Here is a 27,093-nt window from a genome sequence, read left to right on the forward strand (position 1 = left end):
ATGACTGTCAATAAATGTTGATTTTGTAGAAATTTGTCTAAATAAATACGAGATCGAGAGAACTATGATCAATTTTTCAACGAAATTTTGCGACTCGTGATAACGAACTCGTTCGCTTACGGACGGGCATAAAAATCCTGTTGATTGATCCGCTAACGAAGCGCGCTAGTGATGAGAACTCGCTCGAGTTCACCGTTCCGTCCGGAGATTTCCGTCCGCGTATGTAGGTAGATTGCAGGATCCGCCGTCGTGGATTTGACTGTTTGCGCATCAGTGTCAGTTACGCGCGACGGTTTTCTCTCTTTCTCTCGTTCTATTGTCCCTCGTTTGGCAATTAACGCCGCGCTGACAAATTCGGATATCGCGTGTCCATCGGATCCGGCAGCAACGAAATATGCTTCGGATAAAGGATGATCAAAGAACGCGCGTCGATCCTTTTCGTTTGCGTGCGTCAAACAAATCCGCAGAGAGAGAAAGAGATTGACAGAAATTCGGGATTAAAATCGGTCAGTGGAAAATAATTCATGTTCGTCAACATGGACGAATCTTTTTTTAGTTCTCACATTTTGTATCCTACCTCTAATAAAGAAAAAAGGAAGTATTGATCTAAAAGCACGATTCAACTTTAAACGGTCTTCAAAATCCGTATATCAATCTTCGGAAAAGAGGCACTTTGCTTCAATTTCGCCGAATGAATTCTCGTTCGTCTAGAGATCCACTTTTCCACGCGACTCACGATTCGACCTAGTCTTCTCGTTTTCCAGTCATGCTCATTTCGCACAAAATGGAAGGAACGGGATAATGACTCGACCGCGCGTTCACGAATGCCACGACGGTGGCAACGATAATTTCACGAGGATAGGAATTAAGATCGTGTCTTTTTCACCAAAACGCCAAGGAAGATATCGACCAGGGTATTGTTAAGGTTGTATGACCCCTTAGAAGAAAAAATGCCAAATTCTTCAAACTTTGTCAGGTGATGAGTATTATAATAATAAAGCATTGTGCCAAGTTTGAACAAGTTTGCGAGGCCCGTTCAAAAGTTATAACAATTTGAATTTAACATGGGCTCCTTTGGGAATTCATCAAGTTTCACTGTTTTTTCAACTTCATTTGAAAAATTAATATCGAAGAAAATATGGCATCCTTTTAAAACTTTGCAGAAATATTAATAAACATCTTACAAACAAATTAGAACCAAAAAAATTATGACTTCGAGGATATTTTCTGAAATATTGAATAAAAACCAAACAGAGAACAGTCTCGCTTGGTCTCACTGAACTCGTAAGTACAGAGATCCGGCAACAGCGCACTATGACGTCACATTAGAACCTCTCTCTCCGTCACTCTCCGTAAAGGATAACAAATACTACAGAGGTCCGTTACGCTCTTTCCAATAAAGCCTCCTGTGTATCGAAAGTGTGTTCTGAGCACGTGTAATATACAGACGCATCGTTTGAGGTTAGTTTTCGCTTGCGCTACGAAAATGCCGAAAGTAAAACGTTACATGTGGAAAGGAAAAGTTGTCACTGAAAAAGTGTACAATCAACGGTTAGCACAGACAAATACTGGGAAACGTAATTTGAAGACACGAGTCGAAACCACACCAGATGATTGTAACAATTCCATGGCACATGTAACGTTTTACTTTTGGCATTTTCGTAGCGCAAGCGAAAACTAACCTCAAACGTTGCGTCTGTATATTACACGTGCTCAGAGCACACACTTCGCGTTCACGCAGCTGATGTCGAGTGAGATCAATGCTACCAACTTACAGAAAATGCGACGTTGTCGCGATCAAAATACTTTTTTATGAGAGCTATTGTATTTAATTTATTAATAAATGACGTAAATAAATAACGTAATATAATTTCATTAGTATTTTTAAACAGTAATTACTATGTTTTGTTACTTTTTAAAGATTTTCACACTTTCAGATTTTCGTTTGTGTCAGTTGCAAGTCAGGTACAGTCTTTCTAAAAATCATTAAAAGTGAAAGTTTGCATACGAGAAAATATGCATAAAAATGTCTCTATAGCTCTTAAAAACACAGGCAACCGTTATTTTAATAAAATATTAATATAAATATTACTTTCCAGTAAAGAATATCTTCTTAAATATGTTAATTAGCTTTATGTTACGTTTCTTAAACTTTTGGCAGAGATCTTACGGGTTATACAACCTTAAAGTTAACTGCAATGCTGACAGCGGCATTCCTGACACTTATATTGCTACTACAAGTCTTCCTTAACGATCGTACCTCAGGCACGCAAGGGAAGAACGCGCCGCGCTGTTCCGCAATCGCATACAATTATACCGTATTATGCTCGTAATCGCCAATCGGCGCGCTACCTTTCCGCCTGGAAAGGGTGTGTCCCGGGGTATTCTCCTTCGCGAATACCAGCGAAAGGAAAAGTAAGTTCGGCCAAGTGCGAGTAACCTTTGGTGAACGCACGCCCGGCACGCCTTGTCGCGCGGTCGTTGAATTTATTTATCTGACACGTCCCGCCGTTGATTTTACCGAAAAAAATTACATAGAGTCCATTAACCCTCCAGAATGCGTAAAAATTTGAAGCGTAAAAGGGAGCGTGGGGTATAAATTATACTCCACATTACTTACACTATAAATATTAAACCAATTAATATTTTTTGTTTTTTGTTTAATAGGTATTATTCATTGTTGCACATATCTTAAAATATATTAACAGGTTGAAACTTTAATTTTTACGTGTTTTCGATAATAATCGGTTCTGTACTGAAATGAGTCCAGAACATTCATTTTTTACAAGCTGTTGTGGGACGTAAACTAGACTCCACGCGCCCACTGGAGGATTAACGAGAACAATATAATCTGTAAATACGGAAGGTCGCTTATTCTTTCATCGTATCGCAGTATCTATAAAAAAGACATTAAAAGTAGGTTTATGGGCCTAAGGTCTTTTCCTCACAATCTCTAAGCACTTTATGGTTAATCGACGCGATCTTCGACAGCCATAACATGCGTTACGCGTGTAAATTAACTAACGGGAAGGAAATCATTGTGAAGCTATTAACTTTGGGATTTGAGGAGCGACCTAGTTTTACGGCGTCACACATGAAATCGCGCCGCGCAAGCGAACCGAGCCAGCTAATTATGGCAAAGTCGCAAATTAGACGTAGCTTGTGTATCTTCTTGAACGGTGAGCAGCTCCCTGGCAATTAGTTCTATTAATTAACTACGATGTGTCATTGTGTCGCAACGTCGAATGTACGGATGTAGATGTGTAACAACTGCCACGGGCACGTGATACCGATATTTATAGTGGACATTTCGTTTCGCAACCAATCGATCTGTTTATTTTTCTATCGACACCAGCGGGTACACTCGGGTATACACAAAGCCGTGTGGGCGGCGGTAAATTCCGCCGAGGTCTCGTCGACGACGTCCCGTCTCGATCTCTGTCTCATTCGATTTGCCACAAGGTACCTTTCTCGCCCTCGTCTATCCGATCTTTCACCGATCGTGAGAATCAAAATTATCAACAATTCTCTGACAATTCTCTAGATTGTGAAGCAATATGTAAAACGAATTCCAAAAAAATGCCCAAAACATATTATAATAAAGAGAAATATATGTATACATAAAATTATATTTATGATATAAATATAATTGTTAATTGTTATATTTATAATATTGATAAAAGTAAAATTAAAACTTGATTGCGCTTGATATTATAAATTTCTAAAATATGCCTCTAAAACATCACATGGATAGAGTTTTTTAATATTTATGAGAAAAAATTATTACGTTCTGAAATAGTGTGATTTCGATTAAATACTAGCTAGTAAAAAAATAATAATTAGAAAAAGATGTTCTAAAATGTATTTTATTTACATATAATGCAAATATATAATGTTGACAAAATTATAGATTTTGATATGAATTAAGATATGTAAATTGAGAAAACAAATTAAGAATTAATTAAATTAATTTATATCTATTTTTACAAGAAAAAATTACTGAACAATTTCAAATATGTATTTTTATATAAATTTTTTTGTTATCTATACCTTATCTGACTGTGATATATTTTTAGACTATTGTCCATAAAGAATATTTTTGACCATAAATCCATTGTTTGCATTCTCTGGCCATTTATTAGAGCATGCAAATGTTTCGGACGTAATAACGGCACGAAAATACTCGCGTAATGCCCTTTGCGCACAGCCTAGTTATTCTTGCATAAGAATACGAGCTTATTCTGTCACTTTGGGCAGTTAATATCATCCCTTTCTCGTGACTGTCCTCGCATTTTATCCCGGCGCCGGCGGTGGGATTAATCCTGCCGTTGCTCGCGCCCGGCCGGCAACCGGGCAGTTCCTCTCCTAGCAAACAGCACGATTGCTGCAATGTAGCCTGGACTGCATTCGGCTGCGATACGAACGATGCGTCCGCGTATGTCGGATGGAGAATGGAGAGCCGAACTCCGACGAGTGAATGGCGCTCGTTAACCACCTGGCGTTACGAAATATTAACTGTGCTCCTCGACGAACGCGGACGATGCGGCTCTCGTTTTACGAATTAACATACGTATACACGTGCGTACGCCTATTTCTTCGGCGTACTCCGTATATTAATATGTACTCTCATTTCGTTATCCCTCCCGCGTATGTGTCACCGCTCGAAATGACTGACGAATTGACACGCCACACAAACGCCTTTTCCACTTTTTTTTACGGTTTCGATCATCAATTCGAAAATTGCACCAATCTTCTTCAAACCTAGCCTCTCCTTGAATTCCATTACTGGTATCGGCACTTTCATTGAATCGATTATGGACGTAATATTTCTACTTGCTTGGGATGTATATTTAATCGAGATCTTATCTCAGTCTCGAGCAAACCTGGGCGATATTGTACCTCGCCGGCTCTTTTATTCATCAAGCGGATGAGGTAAAGCGCGGTCGGGCAAATTATTTCTGCCAGGAAGAGCGGTTCGATCGTTTTACTTCGTTACGGAATATTTGCCAAAGTGGCGCAACGCGAGACGTCTCGTGAGACACGCGCGGGTGTATATACGCGTCCCGATAACGCAACGGCTAGATAGTAATTACATTAATTGTGGCGGGCACTTAGTGACGTGCGTCTCCGTCCGCCCGCGTCCGTCTATCTCTCGCCGCTAATACAGTTAATAAGTTTGCGCTGGTCAACCTGCCGTGCGTCCATGTGGTTGCAAATAAATATTTGACTCGGAATATCGATTTTCTGGAATTTTGGACGACCCATTTCGCAATTACGTTTTGACATGTGCGCCATTCGATGCAATTCCTACAAAAATAAAGCCCTCATTGATCACTTTTCATTTATTGCAACAAGTGACGCAAAATCCATAAAAGTTGGGCGCAAATATTTATCTTTAATATAAAAGACTAATATTTATGTTTAAAATGTAATATATGTAAAAACGATTTTCTCAAGAAATAGAAAATTAAGTTGTGCATTGCTATTTCCGTGGCGTCATTTCTTCTTTACGCGATTCGAAGATAAGATGACCATATTAGGTCTGGTGAAATCGATATAGTCGTTCGTTCGCAGCACGTACCTATGTATACCGAAGACTTTTAACTATTCGAGAGAAACTCTGTAATTGAAATTATATTTGCGATGTGTATGTACACATCAGTAGTTAACGATAATTCACAATATTATATCTCTACAAGAACTTTCATCGTACCTTTTTTTAGAATTTGTACTGAAGGGCAGTGCAGTGTCAACAAATTATATTAAATTGTCTTTCCATTAAACGCACGCCTACGTATTGTTACACATAATCAACTCTACTTATTATCAGATTGAAATTTTTGTGTTTCCTCTCTTTCTCTCTTTCTCTCCTTATACTCAATTTACCGGTATTGTATACTTTTTACGTCCTTTTTCCTAACTTTCTAACTGTTTAACCAATTAGCGAATAATACAATTAGCAGGTGCTCGTATGAAAAGCGGCGTTAATACGATATAAATAATATCTTGCCGGAAATTTAATAGAACGCTAAGCATCGATTCTCGTAGAATTCTCCAATTTCCTCGGAGTTGCTCGTTAGAATTCTGGCCAAAGTAGAACATCGATAGCGGAACAGTCTAACCACAATTACGGGCCAATTGATTCAAATTGTCTCACTTGAAACAGTTGGAATCGACCACGCCAAGTTTTCTTTCGCCATCTTTGAGTCTCCTTTCATCTCGCAAAAAATTTTGATGCGTTGACTCGCTATACTGTTTATTTGACTCTGTTTGTCACAGTTATTTATAATACAACTATAAAATTCGTTTTAGATTTAACGGAATTTAATTTAATAATATTAATACGTTAGGCAGATTCTAATTAAATATCAATATTTTTATTTTAGCAAAAGGCTACATGTCTTTTTTCGATCTTTTCCTTGCAGTGTTTTTTGAAACAGTTTTTTTTTTATATTATATTTAGTGACGTATGTTCTATGCTGCAAAGCAGATATAATAGCGATGCGAAAAGCTAGCTGGACGTGGGAATATTATACTGAAATAGACAATTTATTGCCAAGATCCAATTTATGTCATGAATTTTATAAAATTTCATACGGAAAACTATCACATACATGCAAAACATCATTTATTTCTCATAAGCATATTTAATACCGACAAAAAGTCTTTAAATAATTCATGAACATATCCTTCAAACACTGCGACGGATATAGAGCAACATGCAATATTTGTGATAAAATTTATAATAATGTAGAATTCAGAGCTAACAAAATCTAAAAGAACGTGATAATGGTTCCCTGGCAACCTTTTCAACGATCTTGAATGCATTTTTCAAAAACATAGTGGTTTATTTATTTCATAACTAAAACTAATTATATTTCTATGTTTTATGTATTATTTGAGGCCTTGTAATTTTCTTACGACAAATTGTTTCTACGAAACAATCGTCAGATTATACTGATTGTTGAAATGTATATAAATGTATATGTATAGCGGCATACATTTCAACAATATTTTTTTGCACAACGTGTGTTCTTTGACGGACTTTATAATATAAGAAAAGGCATTTTTTCAATTAATCGCGATGTATCCGAATACTGAAAGGCGGACATTGAAACGACATGTAATTAATGCGAGGTAATCGCGTAAAAACAGGCGTTCAATTTTATAGGATTCAGCCGCGGCTATATCGACAGTAAAATCGCATCACCCGCGGCAACAACGTTGATACCGACGAGATTATGACGACCTATAATTTCGAGCGCACGCCTGGGATTAGCGCGCGTAACGGATATACATTATACACACATCGCGTCTCTTTCACATGCTAGAAAATTGTTCAGTCGCAAGTTTTTCTACTATCTGATGGCAAGTCTCTTCTTTTTTGCAACGACGAAAATTCTTCCAAGAAAATCGCGGAAAGATATCCCGTTTTTATCACGATCAAATAAAATCTCGCGACCCTAATAAACTTCGGATTTTGAACGCCAATGATGAAACGAGCGTCGGTTATTACACGAAAAATCCGTAGCGTCGCTTTCAATTAAGCGAGAAGCCATTACACAAATAATTGTCCGCTCAGGCCCACAAAGAATGCATGGTTCGCCGCGGTACGGCAGTTTGTGCACTTCCTCGGTCACGAGGACAATAACGGAGCCACCACCACCAACTGTGATAGAAACTCGCAAAGTTTTCGCCACGGATATTAAACAGCCGGCGATATAATGCCACGCGACGTGATTCAATGCGAATATATTCGTCGTTGCGGATTATCGCGTTCGCGAAATTCCTCCCCCCGACGAATTGTTGCCCCTTCGTTTGCCGGGATAATGATTTTCTGAGACACGTAGGATATTCGGTAAGATATGTACAACAAAGCGAAATTCTGCAGAGATCAAGATTTGCATAATGTACCGTGCATCGCGCTTCCTGATAACGAGGACGATATCGTTTCCCTCTTACGACGAATTAACTATGCAAATGCGATTCGTACCGCGGTGCAGTCAACGCACTCCCGCTGCTATTGGCGTTTATGCGAATGCACGCGAACGTGCGTGGGACGTCTCGCATTAAGATTAATGTGACCGATCGCACAATATCACCGAATTATGAGCACTAAGGCACACGAAATACTCGGGGGATAAGAATTGAGAATTTTGTTAAATAATCCAAGATTGGGTAACTGAACTTTTCATGCTTCGAGGAAATTGAGGATTTAAATTGAATCAAATTATATTTAACATTCTTCTCAATGCGATACTTACAGAGAATCTAAAAATTGTACGGCAAACAATAAGTATGTGTTGAAATTAACTTGAAACTTTAAATAAAGAATGTCCTTCACAAAACCGCGATGGAGTATCGATGGAGTATCGAGTTTAAACAATTGTACGTCGCTCGTTTTATCCGACACCGAATTGACTCCTGTTTCCTGACAAGGTTGCCGACCCTCCTTGACCGTTATGGCGGCCGTTCAGTATCGATTTCTGTTGCTGCTCCACTTACTGCGTGAATTATGTAAGTTGTCGGAGGCCATGGATCGAATATGTCATTAAACGCCACAAACGTGCCTCATTTATGTCTCCTCAATAATCGCGAGTTTTCGTTAACACAACTCTTGCGATAAGCGTGTCAAGAGTTATCTAACGTATACATGCGCATCGTTTTCCCATATACAAGAAATCCAATATCCTAAACGACTTTTTTAGATATTCTCCCGCGGCGGAGTTTACAATCTTCTGATGTAATAAAGAATTGTGTGAATAAAAGGGGGTCACGCTTCAGCAACGATAAGCGTTGTGTGAAAAGCTAAAAATAGATGGCTGACCTTTTATCCTGGGCGCACCATCGTTTTTGAACAACCATGCTAATTCTGAACTGAAGATTATCGCTCGGACAGGATCAGTCCGCAAGCGGATGAACACTCGAGTTATTTACTTCTCGCTCAAAGGGTTTTGATATTTTACAAAGACGCCATTTAATATTTAAATTTTCAAAATGTGAAGTTTAACAAAGGCACATTTTGAAAAAGCGCTCACAAACCGTTTTTACCCGTTTGCCCGAGGATTGGGCGGAACCCTTTCACGGAGCAGGCAGATGGTCGTCGCCGAGAGATCGGACAAGTTTAAGGGACGAGAATCGATCGGAGCGCCGCGTCCTGCGAAATAATAACGGGAGGTAGGCGAAAGAACGGAGGTCTTTAAAGCCTCGTCCTTAAAGACCTCCGTTCGCCCAAGCGAAGGGATCGACAGGAGTAGGTACACCCGACTGGCAGATGTGCTTTTCCTGCGGCCACGCGACAGCTGCCGGACATGTTCGGTGATCTCGTTTCAATATATCGCAAAGACTTGAAACTACAAAGGGATAGAAAACTGAGATAGAGAGAATGAGGAAGCACGTGTCGTGCACTTCATGCGCGTAACTTGAGGTTTTCATCGCTTTTTCAAGTTTTACAAAATACTCCCCTACGGAAGATTTTGAAATTCTGTTCGAGCACGTCTCGATTGCTTGTTAAACCTACGAAATGTGTAATCTTCATATTCATGATGACATAATATTTATACTCTACATGGCAAAAGGGCACTGGGCTTAATATCGAGCATACATAGATGTTAAAAATTCTTACATTATTTTTTTATTAATTGGATTATGAAATATATTATCCCTCTAATTTTGAAAGGACGAAGAAGTCTTCTTTCCGCGGCCTTGTTCGTCCAGATGCATCGAAACCGGTCCAAATGGACTGCATTTAGTTGCATAGCAGCTGTCAATGTTTTGTAGAACGGAGACAGAGTTGCCATACGGGAAGAGGGCTGTGCCGACACGCAAGAGGAAAGTCAATCATACCTCTTTCCTGTTTTCGTCGGATTTCTCGAATATTTGTAACGGCAAATTGCGTCAATTATATTTTCTTCTGCTGCATTGCTCCGAGATAACAAAAACACAGCAAAAAGTTTACGCGTATACACTAATAAGAATTTTAAATTGAAGAAACTGGATGTTAAAAACAAAAATGTGCGAAACAAAAATTTTTGAGAGGGAATAAGTTTGCAATTAATTCCAAAGCTTGGAAAAAAAAAGAGAAAGAAAAAGAGTGAAGAATGGATTCTGCGGGCTATCGCTATGCTTCGCCACACTCAAGTAGCGCATCCATCCACTACACTAGAATCTATGAGCACGCGACACATGCAGCGTGTGTTGCACGCCGGCGAATAATGGGCGCCCGCCACCCTCTATTTCTCGGGGAACGTCATCCTCGCCGGATACGGCCATGGAGATAACCGGTCCAGATGCGGCACACGTTAGATTGCAGCTGCCGACTAGGTACACGCAGATATGCAGATGCATGCCGCACGCACCTGAAAGCGCACGCATGGGAATAACTTTCGCCGATCGGCCGATTCTGCAATTATCACCCCCGTGTATTAGCAGCAGCGGGCTTTGTTATTAGGGATCGTCACGCGCTAATTATATACATCCGTAATAATGAAGTAATATTCGCGTATACGTAAAAAAAAGACGCTGACTTTTGTTACAGAAATTGAAGGTAATCGCGGCGGAAAGGCGATGCAAGAAGGATGAGAAAGCGATCCGGCGAGCGTGATGATGAAGGTGAACGATCGCACGGTCGAGGTATTGTTATTATACGCATTTTATCCTTGAGATAAACACCAGACAGGAGAGAATCAAGTTGAGATAGTTAAACGCTCGCATTTCACGCGATTCTTGGCAAACGTATTGTCGTATTGACCACTTTAAAGATACTTGAGCTTCATGGTATCCTATATTTAAAAAATATATAAATAAATGTAATAACCGATAAAATTGGAGATAAAGTTAAATATATACTATATATATATACAGAATTGATCGCATAAAACTGTTTTTCTTAGAAACTAGTAACAATAGCGACAAACTTCTTTGTTTTGTTTTAAAATGTATTAAGAAGTTTTTTTATGAGATACCGCTGCCGGAAGGAAACGTTCAAGGAAACAGGAAGGAGAGGGGCAAATTCTTTTATTTTTTAAATGTGGTATATTTATTTTTGTTTAAATCGATTTTCTTGGTCAATCTACATATAAAATACTCCTTTACACTTTATATGTAAATATTATATTATACATCAAAATGTATTGTATACATCAAAATGTCAGAGAATAGAATATAAATTGTGATCTTGCAAAGTATTCATTTTTTGATAATATCGCTTTAATATTTTAACATAACAAAGTGAATTGATTTAAACAACAAGAATTTGCTTCTATATTTAAAAAAACATATAATGGGTTCTATCTTAAAAAAACGAAAAGATTACTCTTCTACTATCTTAAATCTCATCGACAACTCAAATTTTAAGCAACAAATAATTTTTATTACAGTTGATTACAATTTGTACACATATGTAAAAATATTTTTGCATATAGATCAGAATAATTGAAAACATTTTCGTAAGAAATAACATACTTTTGCGTGATTGCTTTATTGTCGCTATTTTTATGTATAATGTAGGAAACATAAAAGTATAAATTTCTATCATATTAAAATATTCAGATTGTGGTTATTATGTATGCTCTCAACAGAGCATATATGATATGTTATTAATGTATTTTCTAATAATTTAGAGCAATAATGTGTTATACATTAAAATATTTATCAAGACTGATAATTGATTGTAATTAATTTGCCATTTAAATGTCATATTTATAATATTGCTGGTATTTATGATTTTTCAAATATATTAGAATATTCATCAGGATTCATAATTAATCGCAATTGATTTTTATTTTAAATGGTACATTTTGCAATATTACTGAGATTTTCTGTTTCTCTATTTATATTAAAATATTTATGAAGATTGATAATGATTAATCGATTTCCCATAAATATGACGCTTTGTAGTACCTTTAACATTTTTTTTTCTTTTTAATGTTAATGCACTAAAATATCTGTGATGTAACGCAACCTGCATAAGAATTAGACAAATCAGTTATTGCAGAAGATGAATGAATTTCTTCTTGAGTGGGATGGATGAGGATATTCTCATCCGTGAATCGTCTCTCGCAGGATGCATTCGGAATTGACAAGAGATAAGCCGGGTCAGAACTCATTGACGTCGCGACAGGTTTCCGGCGGTGTGGCGCGTGCCACCACTGGCTATACGTACTTGTTTGTATTCAGCGAAAAGTGCCGTGTCGTTCTGATAAATTGTAGACGAGCTCACGTCTCTCGTATTTAAACCGGCGTTTCATGTTTCCTTCCGTCAGGACGGCTTGCTAATAAGAATTCCTTTGTCATGCATTCGCCATTATTCCATTCATGAGTTGCCCATTGTATAGCGTTTATATTATTCTTCCATTGAAATTTCGCTTTTCGTTGGTTACCGCATGAGTTTCCAAAAGGGGAAAGGAACATAATAATAAACCATAATTTTTAAAAATTTGCCTATAGGAAGAAAATGATTTTACTCATTTTTACAAATATATTGCAGAAATTTCAGGTATTATTCGTATCTCGATTTTCATCAATATCAATATCTTTGATGAAGATTGACGAAATATTCACGTGCAAACAAATTTCCAATGATTTGTGTCACATAGTGCTAATAATCGGTCTTCCATACTGGGTCTTTCGGAATTCGAGATCAATCCAGATCAATTATAGCCGATCGGGTCGAATTGAGCAAGAGACGTTTTGCCCGAGAAAGACTGAAAATACCGGAAGATCGCGGCAACTCTTGAAACTGTTTGTATTCTCCGGAAAGATGTCATTTCGTGTGAACGCAACCTTAGACGAAACCACTTGCTTTATACGCGCCTATTCCTAGCGGTGACACTGGAATTTGCTCGGTCATTCACTTCTCTTCTTTCCCTTTCCGTCTTTTTATTATTCGTTCGGTCTCGCATTTCCACCTTCTTTCTGTTGTCTTCACTTCTCATTCTTATGACAATGAACTCACTCAAGAAACAGCGTCACTACCCCATCTGCAGTCATCCATAAAGCGTTAGCTTCCGCCGGAATTGGAATTTCTTGTTTGACGTTGAGATCTTGAGTTAAAAGGCATTCTTACGTAATAACATCGGACAATACTGGAACGTAGTATGCAAAGATCTTGCAACAAGAATCGCGAAGAAGTGCCTCTAAATGCAATATACCGGCCGCCACGGTGGAGTTAGGAAGGTTTATTACCTCAGATATTCATGAAATATAAAATATGAAAAATACGATGCGCGGTTTTACGGACACGGCGCGATAGAACGTCTTCCGATATTTAGGTGGGAATAAGTCAAAATTATTTTCTGAGAGAATTTTGAAAAAGGCAAATATCCAAGACAATATCCAATAAGCAAGACTTTGAAATTTTACGCTTCTATCTTTCCCACAACGGTAAATGCGTCGTGCTCGCATAATTACGATTGCATACGCGTGTTACGGTGCGCGTTCTCTCTGTCACAAACAGAGTATCACGGTAACATGTCGCTTTTATGCAGATCCAGTTTCGCCGAGCTTAATACAAATGTATTTCGCGAGACGCGCGCATGACCCGAATACCACCCTGCAATTCCGCAACTCCTTGTGAGAACGACCCGTTATCGATTTCACGAAAATATATATGAACAATAAAAGGTTGACCCTGATTTGTTTGAGGACCGTGCGCGGATCACGTTATGGAAACGAGCCGTGTTCTTTACACAGCGCTTATTTCCTCGATATATCTCTTTCCGATACAGCTTAGGGAACGTGCGGACAGTGGGGTGAGATTCAATTTAAAATATTCGCCAAAGTGTTTGTTATCGTGTATTAAAATTTATACAAAAGAAAACGATCAATTTTGGCCGCCCAAAAAATTCGATCCTAATACTTGTCGGTATATTTCTGGAATACAATTTTCTTCTTAAAACATACATCTTCTTACATATACTTTACGGGAGTAACATTCCTCCGCCTCTTCCACTAGAGGATAACCAACTCCCGGTGAGCATGATCTGGTCCACGGATCCGTGCTATTAATCCGCTTAGCGCGGAGATTTCATTCGGTAAAACCATTACAAAGTTTGAGGAAACCGCGAAAGTTAGTTCCTGGGAAGCTGGACACATGAGATACAGCAGACTCGACGGATGTATTCTCTGCAGTTCGCGAAGCCTCTCTGATTTCCAGTGAACCCGGCTTAACCGTATAAGCTCGCTCTGTTCTAACATAAGAATTAACTTGGGATTTGCCGTGCGTAAGACATCTCTCGCGAATTATTCGACAATTTTCGTCGAAGCACGTAATAACGATGAGAAGGCAGAAGATTAACTCTTAATATTAAGATTCCTAATAATCTTTCCACGAGTACTTGAAACTATAAGTATAATGATTTCTGAAACTTGATTTTCTCCTTGGGCAACTATAGCGCATATAAAATGCGCTATCATTTTAAAGTTTTTTCCCTCTGTTAGATTATGCCTGGAATAAAATTTAAAAAATCTTAATAAGATGGCATTATTGATTATAAAGATGGTAAGAAAAAGTATAGAAAGCGGTAATACAAATCCAATTAAAATAAACCAAGATTACATGAAATCTCCCAAAATTCGTACAGAGACTAATCTTAAATTTGCTTTATCTACACCTTTCTATTACGATTAGACATGGAGAAGTTACAAATTACAATAATTTTATATGCATCTCAGATTTGATGCCGATTGGTGCAGGAAGCATTAAACGGCGACATCGGTTCCGTGGGAAGAGCTTAATAATAGATTTGACGCGATTCGGCTCGAATAAATGAAAAGCGGCTTATACTATATATATGTGTATGCATATTTGGGAGAGGTTCGTATTAATTAGACAGCAATATCACAAATTGAAATTCAATAGCCGTATAGCGAGTAGGGTCACGCATCGCGTGGAGCCATATCGGCTTTCGCGCGAGACACGCATTCACGGGACGTGCATCCTATTCACAGCCACAGAATACGTTATCCGCCGAACTGAAAACTCACCGTCGACAAGAATTCTACATCCATGATCCACGTAATTCTCGATTTGCGCGGGTCGATACTTTCTCCGTTAGTGCAAATCAAAACTCTGCGTAAAATTCACGAGAAAATCGCACGCATGTCCCAGAGTACATATTAAGAGATAGTTCTCGAGTCTAAAGACTCGAGCAGCCAACTCGTTCATTTTACCTTGATTTTTTCAGCATTAAACCGCAAATAGAGCTTTTGTTAAATTAAATCTACTTTATTCTACGAGAGAAATAAAAGTGTAGAACCTTATTGCCCGACCGATGCAGCTTAATGCAAAAGTCTTATGTAAATTACTTCGAATTATTATTTCATTTTTTATCACAAACAACAAAGGTACGAATCTCCAAATATGATTTTCTTCGCATGCACGTAACTGCGTTATTGTGCATTCCTGTGAGATTTCAAATCTCACAATCAGTGCGTCACTTTAAAGTTATGATTTATCTCCGCGGCCGACGACGCGACGTTGAGAAAACGGCGGATGAGACAAAAGAGAATAAGACGAGAAAGCGAAGAAGATAAAGAAGAGTCCGTCGACAAAAGGCGGAATCGTATATCAATAGATACATATATATACAAAGTCGTCGCGAATGCACCGCGGATGCAAGGTGGGCTTTATATTCCGCCGACCACCACCAACGTCGTTTCGTCCCTTCGGGCGGTCCCTTCGTCTCGTAGGTGATTCTCGGGACGAGATATTTTACGGCGGGCACATCGACTGCGGTTACATAAATCAGCCCCACGATTTTCAGAAAAATCCGAAAGCCGCGAAAACGTCGAGGAATCGTAAAAAAAAAATAAACTGATGTACATACGTATATAAAGAGATATTGGTGAGATTATTTGTGTGTTGATAAGAATATCAACAGACAATTTAAGTTCTCGTAAAAATGAAATTTACATTACTTTATATTTCGAGCTATTAAAATTTTAATCTGGTATGTCGTGTTGTCTTTACGTAAAAAACGCGCTATTCAAAAATAGTAATAACATGAAAAAATAGCAGAATTCAGTTGAGCAATTATTAGTTGCTACAAAATATTTGCTTTAATTCGCGACTAAACAGCGACGTTTATGTCGCGCGTTTGTTTTATGTCGAATAAATGCGTATAACAACGCTTGCCGCGTTGTTGGGGATATTTTCCCTTAAGCTTGATGAGCACGGGGATGGAAACTGAAAATCTCTTCCGGACCGACCAGTCGCGCGGCAGCACGCGAATCCACGTTTAACGCACATACAACAAGCCGCGGGGGCTGCAGAATCGATTTTTTATGGTCCACAAAACCTATACTATGCATGCGTTCGTCGGGACAAAATCGAAAAAACGCCGCTCCTGATTTACGAGCGTCGCGACCAAGCTTGTAAAGGATTTATGGTATAAATAAATAAAAAAGTCGTTTAGATACACAAATGTGTTACTTGCGATACTATATCTACTATATCGTGATATTATACGAGATTCCACCGCTGTTTTTCTTTTTCTCTTTCCCTCCCTCTCTCTCTTACCTTTATAACATTATAAATATAAATATGTATATAGTAATCATTTATTGCAGTTTATACACGATATTATTTATAATATAGCATTATAAATAATGTAACATTGTAAATGAGCAATGTAACAAACAGTCATATAATTTTATAAAATTTTATGTACATCGCGTGAATTTTTATTTCTTGATTTGTGTGTCTCTCGTTTTATAGGGAACATTGTTTATCGACTAAAGTTTAGATTACATTGTTGGAACGATATTTTATCAGATACAATTATCTCTATCATGTATTTTACGTTTAATTGACGTCACAGAGTCCACCTACATTCCCATTAAGAAGATAAATCTCGTTATTTGAATAATGTGTCTTTAAGAGACTATATATTTGTTATTTGTGTAATCATTTTATTATTGCTATTTTTTTTAAGCACGTATGTAAATAAAATTAATATAATTTTATTGATGCTTCACTATTTTAATTTTACTAAGCTTGTCGAAAATGATAATGGAATGTGTAGGTATACCGTGACATCACATACACCGTTACACCCTAAATTTCCGCGACGACTGCTAAGGAATAATTCGCATTTTGCAAATTCCACGCAATTTCGCTGATTATGCACAATTAGTCGATGAGATGACGCGACACGCGAACGTGAAACTCACAAATGCGATGGAAAAAGGAGCCGCCAGCTTCCTCCGGGCCCTTGCTTCGTGCGCTAAATGTACAAAGCCGTAATGGCTTGAAAGAGATCCGTCAGCACAGATCGGCCGCGGAAATGTGCTATTAACAACGAATCGATAAATGCCGCAATCCCGTTTTAACGCTCGCGTGAGCTGCGAAAGTTCTGAATCCTTGAAAATGCGAGAAAAAGAGAAGTCGGCGTTTCGAATGGTCTGGCGATTCGGTAATCTACCTTGTAATATTATAACCAGTTTTTACCGCGCATGCGACGGCTACATATTCGTCCGGCGAATAACGCAAATCCATTAAGCAATTTCTCAAATAAAGATACGAGTGAGAAGTTGCTAATATAATAAATCATACCTATCTTGTGTGGACTTGTAGCTGTTGAATTCGAAATCGTGTTAATTGATTCGTAGCATATGTAATTCCATGCTGTATGACTCTGACATATAATTGTGTCTTTAAATTTGTTAAGTGGACAAATTTTATTCTAAAATTTACATTTACATTTACCTGATTAAATTTTGCTTTTAATGTAATTATTTCCTGCTTTATATAAACAACGCAATCTAAATGAACTACATTACAAAGAAATAAAACATGTTAAACCTTTCGATTTGTATATAATTATTTAATTACATACAATTTTTTGAATACAGTAACGGTACAAAAATAATAATAATAACTACATTTCTTATAAGTTAGTACTTAACGAGAATTAGAAGTATATAATAGAGCAATAAGAAGATATATTGCGTAAAGCAAAGTAATGCAAAAGTTATAACGAGCGCGATCACTGTTACAATCGTTATCAGTTGTCACGCAATAAAATGATTACCAAAAAGAAATCAAATTCAAATCTCTTGAATTATTATTCAATTGCATCATGCGATGTTGATATCGAGCGGCAATTTCACGGAAACATCTCGCATAAAGCAAAAGCGATACGTTACGCGAATTATTATGGACGTCATGAGCGTTATCATTCATCGCACGATAGAACGATCACACGTAGGATGCGCACGAACCCTCAGTTCAATGTAACCGTTGAAAGAGAAAAATCGTGCGTATATCCATGAATCTACATGCCGCAGGGCGCGGAATAGCGGCAGCGCATCGCGCGCGCGCGCGCGCGCGCCTCTTAAGTAAGCGAGCGGGGGCCGAGAGCGAGAAAAGATTCACAGGTATATTCATAAGACGCGACCGGGGACCCGAGGGGAGGCTGCGTTGTGAAACCGGTAAGATTTTACGACCGGTTATTACCCACCAGCGAGCAACACCCACGCGCAACGGCCCGGTAGAGATATTTCGGCGCCCCGGGCAAAACAGCGAGTCTGCGCCTCCATATTAAGCATGTGATAGAAACACAGGTTGAGAGAGTTGTCTATCCTTTTTTCCATAAGAGGTAACAATGTAACGTATAGAAAGAGATGATCAGAAAACATGGAAAAAAATGAATTTCAGGAAATATGTATTTTAGGACTTTTGTGCCGTTTTAGATAAGTAAACACGTCAAGTGGTCAAGCTTCGATCAGAAGAACCATTTTTGGAATATTCTATGTATCTTGTGCTTATATTTAGAGATAAAAATTTATTTTATCTTTAATATTTCCAAGTAATACTGAATTTACATATATATAGACAAAAAATAGACTTTACAATTTATAATAGGTAAATATGTCGTATAATTTATGTTTCAACAGTTTATTGGTCTCTTAAAGAAAATGCAACAAATCAAAAGTTACTTGTGTTTCTCAGTTGTTAAGAAATGCGACTTATGCGCAACACGTACGAGGCAACGCGAGTTTTAGACATAAAATTCTTTAACCTTGGCCATATCGCTGGCGCCGTTGGCGCTTTTCACGTCGAAAAAGCATGCGTTTCCGCGCCCACGGAAAGGATCCGGTGCACCTGGTCGCGAGCACGTATCGCAGGTATCTACTTATGTATACCGAGCACGACGTGCCCAATATCCTTCGATCGTGCCACGCAGCCGGTGACGTAGTTTTCACGTACCAGACGGTAAATATTAGATCCCGTGCCGTCGTTCGCGTTTTTGTAATCATCCATCAACTTTTAACATACCGTATTTCATAATGGTACAACCGTGCCGTGCACTTACCTACGTCGAAGCTTCTAGATATGGATATCTTACAAAATATCTGTCTCGACACGCGAGCTTGAAAAATTTCATAAGAGAAAAGAATATGTAGTCTGTATATTATCATAATCAATTAGAATTTACTTTTAGGAAAATTAATCTGAAATCCATCTATCAAATCTGATTTTATTAATCTATTAAATTAATTTTGAGTCAATTTTTTAATTGAACGTGGCAATTTCTAATTTAAGAAAAAGTTACAATTTCAGATTAGATTTCAAAAGACTGTCTCTTTTGATTGTATAGAATAAAAGTGCACCCGAAGTTTGATAAATTAATAATTTCAGATGGATTTCTGAAAAACTATATTTAATTAATTTCGCAACTCTATATCTGCTTATATATATATATAAGTTCTTATTAACCCATTGTTATTATCATCGTAATTAAAATAAACATGTATTCGTAAAATTTTATTTATACACGTTATTTGAGAACAAATCTATTAATATTTATGGAACCGGAATAAGTTGAACAACCTTTACATTCTAGTAATGTAAGCCATTTATAGCTGATCTTCGAGACCGATTTGACGTTGGTCTTACATTATGATCGTACAGCTAATTATAAGCAAAGGTTAAAGGAGCCTCTTCGCAGACGCCTCCCTGCTTCGCCTTTCTGCCGGCAGTCGGGAATAGAGAAGGTTAACATGACAGCGAACAGAGTCAACATATCGAGAAGCGCGATCTCTCGCAAAAGGACGAGAGCCGCACGTCGCTCATCCACGATGGGGTTAAGTAAATCTCGTCCGTTCCGCGGACGACAGAGTCGGCCGCTCCCATCGCGCGCGCAAGGAAAGATGATGCCGCGCTGGTTTCGATCGGTATAACGCGCGTATATAGAAAGTGGAATAAATCGATGAACTCTCAGGTGCATGGCATAAGAGCGTCGTGACCTGCCTTCAATCGGCGCAGTCGGCTCGCGGCCGACTATGTCAGCTATTCGCGGCCTCGTCATCGGGGATACTTTCTTTTTATCATCGGGCTTTTCTTTTCTTCTCTCCTCTCCTTTCTTCCCTGTGCGCACGACGACGCCGCGACGTGAGTGCACTCGTTCGCTTGCGCCTCGCCACGCCGCGACCGCGGCGTTTATTATCGCCTTTCACCGTTTGACGATCGGTACGTCCGACGTCGTACCTGCCGTTGCAAGTTTCTAGCACGACAATATTGCGAGGTATATTTGCTCACGAATGTAATGAAGCGCTGCCGTGAGAATGTGGGACCAAGCGATTTCGAATTCCGCTTCTTTTCTTCCTCCTTCTTCCACGCGCGCATTGCACGTCTTCGACCTTCGAGATTATTGCGATCGGCTGATATTCTTGCGGATACGGGCCGACTTCGTCATTTCTTCGATCTACGGTGAAAATCGAAGAAACGCCTCGCTCATTAAATTGCAAACTCGGCAAAAACCTATAAAGCGTATAATACTTTGGCTCTACATTGAGCCGGAAATCCATTGGGGTCAAAAGAAGAAGAAAAATTGCAAAAGTCTTCGCAGTTTGTTTATGAGAAGCACACGGAGCTCGATATCTGCGGTGCGAATAAATGTCGAGAAGATTAGAAATTGCGTTCTTCATTGCTCCAGCACGCACTTTGCTCTACGCACGCATTGCCGGATTCAAGTAGAAAGTCGGACCCACGTCACACCGGCGCGCGCTACGTGTGTGATACGTAACCCGAGATTATTGTCTCGTGGCACGACAATCGGGACGATTAATCGCCGTCTTTGTGAGAGGGGTTATCGACGAAACGGACGTTGGTACAAATCGTACCTGGCAACCCTTGACCCCATAACTTACAACATCGCACCCATTATCGCGTCAGGACGATAAGCCGTGGGCTCCACGTACCGTAATTTATTACGAAAATGTTTTCCTCGTTCGATCGCGAGTGCCGCAAACAAACGCCGACTGAATCGTATAGAATCCATTGACGGAGAAAACCGCAGTTTTTATTAATTGCAACACTTCCGTTTCATTCCCGTTCATAATACATGCTCTTCAAATTGCGATATGTCTTAGAGTTTGCGGCACGGTTTGACATACGCGTAAAAGAGTCACGGTGCGGACTCGCTTCGCGTGTACCTGGCGCGAGACACCAACGTGTCTCTTGATAACGCCTGGCATGAAGTAAATTACCAAAATTTACGATTTTATAAGATAACGATGTTTATATTGAAATTGTTTCTTTAAAATAATAGCACAGAAAATTTAATATAATAATAATTTATTTTTGACAAAAATATATTTAATTGTTTCCTATAATATCTTAGAGTTATCACCATTGGACATTCTTATTTTTCCTTAGATGATTTTGGAACAGATTCTATCTCAACGAAAATAGTGTCGCAGCCTCTATAATTTTTATACAATATTATGAGGAATGACCGTTGATTTTATTGTATAAAAGGAATAATGAAAAAAATCAGCGGTCCTCTCTCCATAGCACACGATTTACGTATTAAACCGTACCTTTGAAACGTTTATGCTGTAATGTTGGAAAAAAGTTCGTGTTTACTAAAACGAGTGCGATATGCATATATGCATTTGCCACTAGCACACGCGATATGCGAGGCGCGAAACCGTTTTTCCGCGTTATTGAGCTGAGCGCGCAAATTACTTTAGCGCAATTTTATTACACGAAACCTGTATATCCCCCGGGCTTGTATAAATACATACATATATACCGCACTTAAGCGCGCGACCTACTAAGATAACGAGATGCAACTCCGAGACGTATGTTACGTCTGCTCGGTTCTGCCCTGCTCCTCCAAAGTCATTAATTAAGATTCAAGCGACGTATTACGTACCGCGCCGTGTTTATTGATTAATCATCGGAGTGGCGCATCGCGCTTATCAGAAACACTGCAATCCGATATCGATAACACACGATAAGCCTGTGTATGAATTAATTGAGATAACGTTACTCACGTGTACATACAAGCACATACGATACTCCTGCGAACGTAAGCGATTCGCGAGCGAATGAATAAGTCTTTGAATCACTCAAGTATATCAAATAACGACGTCTTAATTATGTCAGCGACGATAAAGAAGAGAGAGATCCGCGATACGCGTGATTGCGAGTCCGAAAGACTTCAATAATTACAAAAAGAGATAAGAATTTCTCAAGTTACATCAAGTGCTAGTTTCGGCCGCCTGCAGTTTTCAATGAACTTTTATTTCTTTTTCATAAACCATCGTATAGTTGCAGTGGAGATAATTGAGTTCCCTTGTTTGTCTGTTGCAGCAGGTCGACATCCTGGCAGCGGGGACAGGATTCCCAGCGATCCAGCCCTAGTCCCAGCAGGCTCCGTCGCGCGCAGGAAGCGGCAGCATCTCACACAGCCCCCGTTTCGGTAAGTTAAAAGAATATAATAAACGAATTATAGTAATTATGTAATCAGGAATTATACAATTATGTAATTATTATTATAGCGTTCTTAAGTAATTTTACTATTAAAAGAATAATTAGAGTATAATGTAATGAAAGATAAAAGTGATTATATACTCAAAAGGATAATGAGTAATCAAATTATGGTGGAGCGGGAGGTCACTTTGATACCCCGAGATCAATATCTTCGGAAGAGGAGAAGAGCTGGCGACCCGTTGGAATATTTCTGCTGAAGTTAATTATCGGAGTGATGATCTAAAGGAAAAGAGAGCAGCATCGCGTCCCCTCGTTCATGTTCGAGAAATCGATTTATGTGTCGTATTCATGTCCGAAACGATCTGTTACTTCGGTAAAGAATATGCCGTAACGTCTGTCTCTCTCGGGGTTTCTATATTTCTATATACTTGGCGCATGACGTAAGACCCGCGTCTCCTGACCCACCCCTCCCGGAAGAGTGATATTCTTTTTCTTCGCCGAATAACAATGGCTTCGCGTCATCTATGTCGGATCGGACACATTGTTGCTGGTGAACGCAGCGATAAATAACTGGTATTGTTTGATAAATTAACTCACCTGCCGAGAGTGTATTATTCTCTTCGCGTATACTTATTTCTCAGGCATGGACGAAAGTTTCGAACGCTATTTAAGCGCACCTAGGAAAAACACATTATCTCAAATTGCGCGATAGTAACATACTTTTTTTTTTCTTAAGAATTCAAGAAAATAAATCTATCAATTTAACATTTTCTCTCAATTTTGATATTAATTTTTTTTAATTTTTTTTAAATAACTTTTAAAATAACTCAGTAAACACAGAATATAATTGAACATAATACAGGAGTAACACGTAATATAACGGATAATATAATATAATGTTGTACTTAATTAATGTCGAGGATATACATATGTATAATCCTCTTTTATTAATGCATGATATATGTATGTTGTATTAAATTTCTGTCACATAGTTGCAGTTTCGCGAGTGAGAAATTAAAACTAACATTTACATTGCATGCAATTAACGCATTATATTAACTATATGCAACTGTTATATCAGTGCTTGTTGGGTTGCTTGAATTTTTTTGAAAATAATTCAGCAATGGGTAACAAAAAGGACTTTCGTATTTATCCTTACACTACGAAAGGATTAGCAGCGCCATACAACGATATGGTAAATCAAGTGACGCAAGATGACTTTATTTACCGGCGCAAAGCCGCAAACTTGTCACTATGACCCTTGCATTCCTTGGTCAATGAGACATTTTAGGGCTTAATTAAGCAGACCTCAAGCCCCGCTACTAATTTTCCGGTCTGCATGCGCGACATACGTGTAGGCCGGCGCAGCGCACGGTTATCGATTTAATTTCGTTTATTTTCATTTACGTGCGCACACATGAGGACCGGCAGAACGTAATTCTTCAAGAGTAAATAGAGAAATTTTCAATTCTGTCGATATCAGCCTCAGTTGACCGTCTATTAATCTCAAACTTGGGCATATATACCCTGCAACATACATCTTCGTTTTCTCGCCAGCTCGATTTGTAATTTCTCCCTCGGAATGTATTCCTGAGGACTGCTCTTGAACGGTAAGAGTTTGATATCCTCCGAGACTCGATCATGGGGGGGGTTTGTGACTGCTAAGGACTAACATATTGTACGTTACTCGCGATTCATTCATCACTGCCGGCTATTTCTCCCTGTAGGAGCCGGCGTATTTCCGTCGCGACGACGCTGCATTAGGAAGCGGTTCAGCCGCGATATTTCATCTGGTAAACCGATCTAAATATTCGCGGCACGCGAATCCCGCGCGACGGCACGCTGTCACAGGCTCCCGATCCGAGTAATTACTAGCTATATACGCGGAAGCGATCATCGATCGGCGACGCGTGAGCAATGGCCCCGATGCCGGTGACGTCTCGGCGGTAGCTGCACGTATAGGGATGCACGCGACTGTGGTATACCGCGGCCGGCTGGTGACGATCTCTACATGCATCACCCGCAGCGACGACAGTGTGCTCGTTAACGTCCGACGTATCGTGTCGAACTGACGCTATCCGCTGCACATTTGTATAACCGGAAGCGGACGTCTCGGGAGGCGAGAAATCCCACGTTGTGCGCGTCGCACACTCGTAGCAGGTGTAAGCTGGTAATTTATGCTCCTAACAATGATAAAATCGAGCGACTATATCTGGAGCTACTCTACTTCGAACGCGAACGCTATATTATTTGATCCGCGGAGGCTGAACGGAATGACAGATTCAAAACGACGGACTCTTTTAACAGAATGAATAATCGACGAGGCGGATTATTTGACAAAAATCACAGGTCGAGATTATAATTTGACAGATATTCAAATGTCTTGAAGCGCGAAAGCGCTCCGTTAAACGAAATTTCCATCGAGATAAAGCCCAAGTGGCACGATTCAAATTTGCATAATTTTCCGTTTGAATCGAGTACGATTATAGCGAGATGAATTCAAGGGCTGTCGGCGATTGAAGTTTGAGCTAGCCGGATTTATCCTATATATATGTATATATGTATATAGCAGGATATATATATATATATATATATATCCTGCTATATATCGTGCGTTAGATTTCTCGTCGCACGGGAATCTTAATTAGTAGAACGTCGCGCGCGGTGTCGAGGCAGCTGCAAAGATATAATCAACCTTTGTGGCTCGACACCGTTTGCACCTCTTTCCTCTCCCGCCCAACGCGGAGGCATGCGTGAAAGGATGGGCAGAAACCGCGAAATCCACGCTTTCGTCGATTACCACGGATATAAGGTGCAGTGATACGCGCTTGGGGTTGCGGCCGATGACGCGCGAGTAGATCGGTAATTTATAGCCGGGCACTGTTGTGAAAGCGATGATTGGCGGTTATCATCCGTATTACGTGTGTTTTAACATGTGAATAATGAAGAGATTATTTTGGCTCTCGACAAAAAATACCATTTAATTTATCAGACGAATTTATTATCGTTATACTTCGTGAGCACACGTATATGTGATTTATTATCGCTCGTATCTCCACGAGTAATTACTCCTCATGGTCTCTGTATAATATAGCGAAGAGCTGTAAATAAAATCCGATTCAATTGCAATTTGCAGTTTATCAACCACGGCAAAAAAGAACGATGAGGGCAAGACGATACGACGAACCCGGCCAATTTTAAATAAAACCGGTTGCCTGGTAACCCACTTGTAGCGAAGCTTATAGTAACATAATATTAGACCCGGTAACCCGGCCAAAGTATACTCGATACTGATACAAAGATACGAATGATCAAGCGCATTCGTGCGTGCACAGTCGAATCGTGGGAAAGATATACATACGTAACGCAACTTTCTCGCGGGGGTTATCAATTGTCATCAATAATATGCTGCGCTAAGTATGCCTGCGCACTGAAAATAAACGTGACCCTTTCCGATATGTATTAGGGGATGAGATACGAGGAATTATTTATTGAGGAACAATATTATTCTGAGATTATCTCAGAATTTTTACAGAACGGTTACTCAATATTTCACTACTCTGGTTGACATTTATATCTTCAGTTGTATCTTATTCGACTTTTAACATTTTATTTCAGCCTTTGCATGACTACAGAACAAGTGGCCACGCCGGAAGGGAGAGACGACGGATTCCTGGTCTCAGCAAAGCTCAACGGCGGATCAAAGCGTCCAGCACCCCGGCGCTTTTGGATAGAAACCACGACAGGTATGTGTATATATTTAAATAGCGTATTAATGGATAGATAGGTAATCCATTCACACGCCTTTGAAAAGGAATTACAACTTATATACTCGTGGAAATGTATAAACTCTCAAAAACCGAACCCCCACAACCAAAACTACAAAGGCAAAGTAACGCGACAATGTAATTAAATTATTCAATATTCTGTATCATTTTTATGACATTTAATTATTTTCTTCTACAATCCATTTTCTCTCTCTGGATTACATTTTTCATCCAAGCTACTTTTCCCTCTGTGTCGGATGTAACTGACTTCACGTCAGTATCGAGATATTCACGTATCAATCATCTAAATATTATTCTATAAAATTTTATATACATTTATATGCATTTGTTTGCTAATAAATGACGGTTCAAAATAAAATAATACGCAATATCGTTGGTGAAAATTGAGGTGAAAATACAACTATCAACCCGATTTTAATAAATGTTACATTTTTTTTTTTTTTTTATCTTGTCTTTATTCTATTTTGAGTATATTCCTTTCTATCTCTTTTTTTTATACCTTTAATATATAATAATCCCACGATACATCTTTTATGGAAAAAAAAGAATAGCGGAGAACTAAGCACAGATAAAAAAATAATA

General features: G+C 38.9%; 1 protein-coding gene across 1 annotated transcript in view; it reads left to right on the forward strand.

Moving 5' to 3' along the window:
• Positions 1 to 22,601: 22,601 nt before the first annotated feature.
• LOC112464911 overlaps positions 22,602 to 27,093 on the forward strand; it is a gene marked incomplete at its 3' end in the record, with an annotated part of 10,712 nt that continues 6,220 nt past the window's right edge. The window contains exons 1-2 of the mRNA XM_025032208.1: positions 22,602 to 22,712; positions 26,342 to 26,469. The remainder of the gene's footprint in view (positions 22,713 to 26,341; positions 26,470 to 27,093) is intronic.

This window comes from Temnothorax curvispinosus, unplaced genomic scaffold (genome assembly GCF_003070985.1).
Source record: "Temnothorax curvispinosus isolate PA1 unplaced genomic scaffold, ASM307098v1 QBEX01014704.1, whole genome shotgun sequence".
Lineage (NCBI taxonomy): Eukaryota > Metazoa > Arthropoda > Insecta > Hymenoptera > Formicidae > Temnothorax > Temnothorax curvispinosus.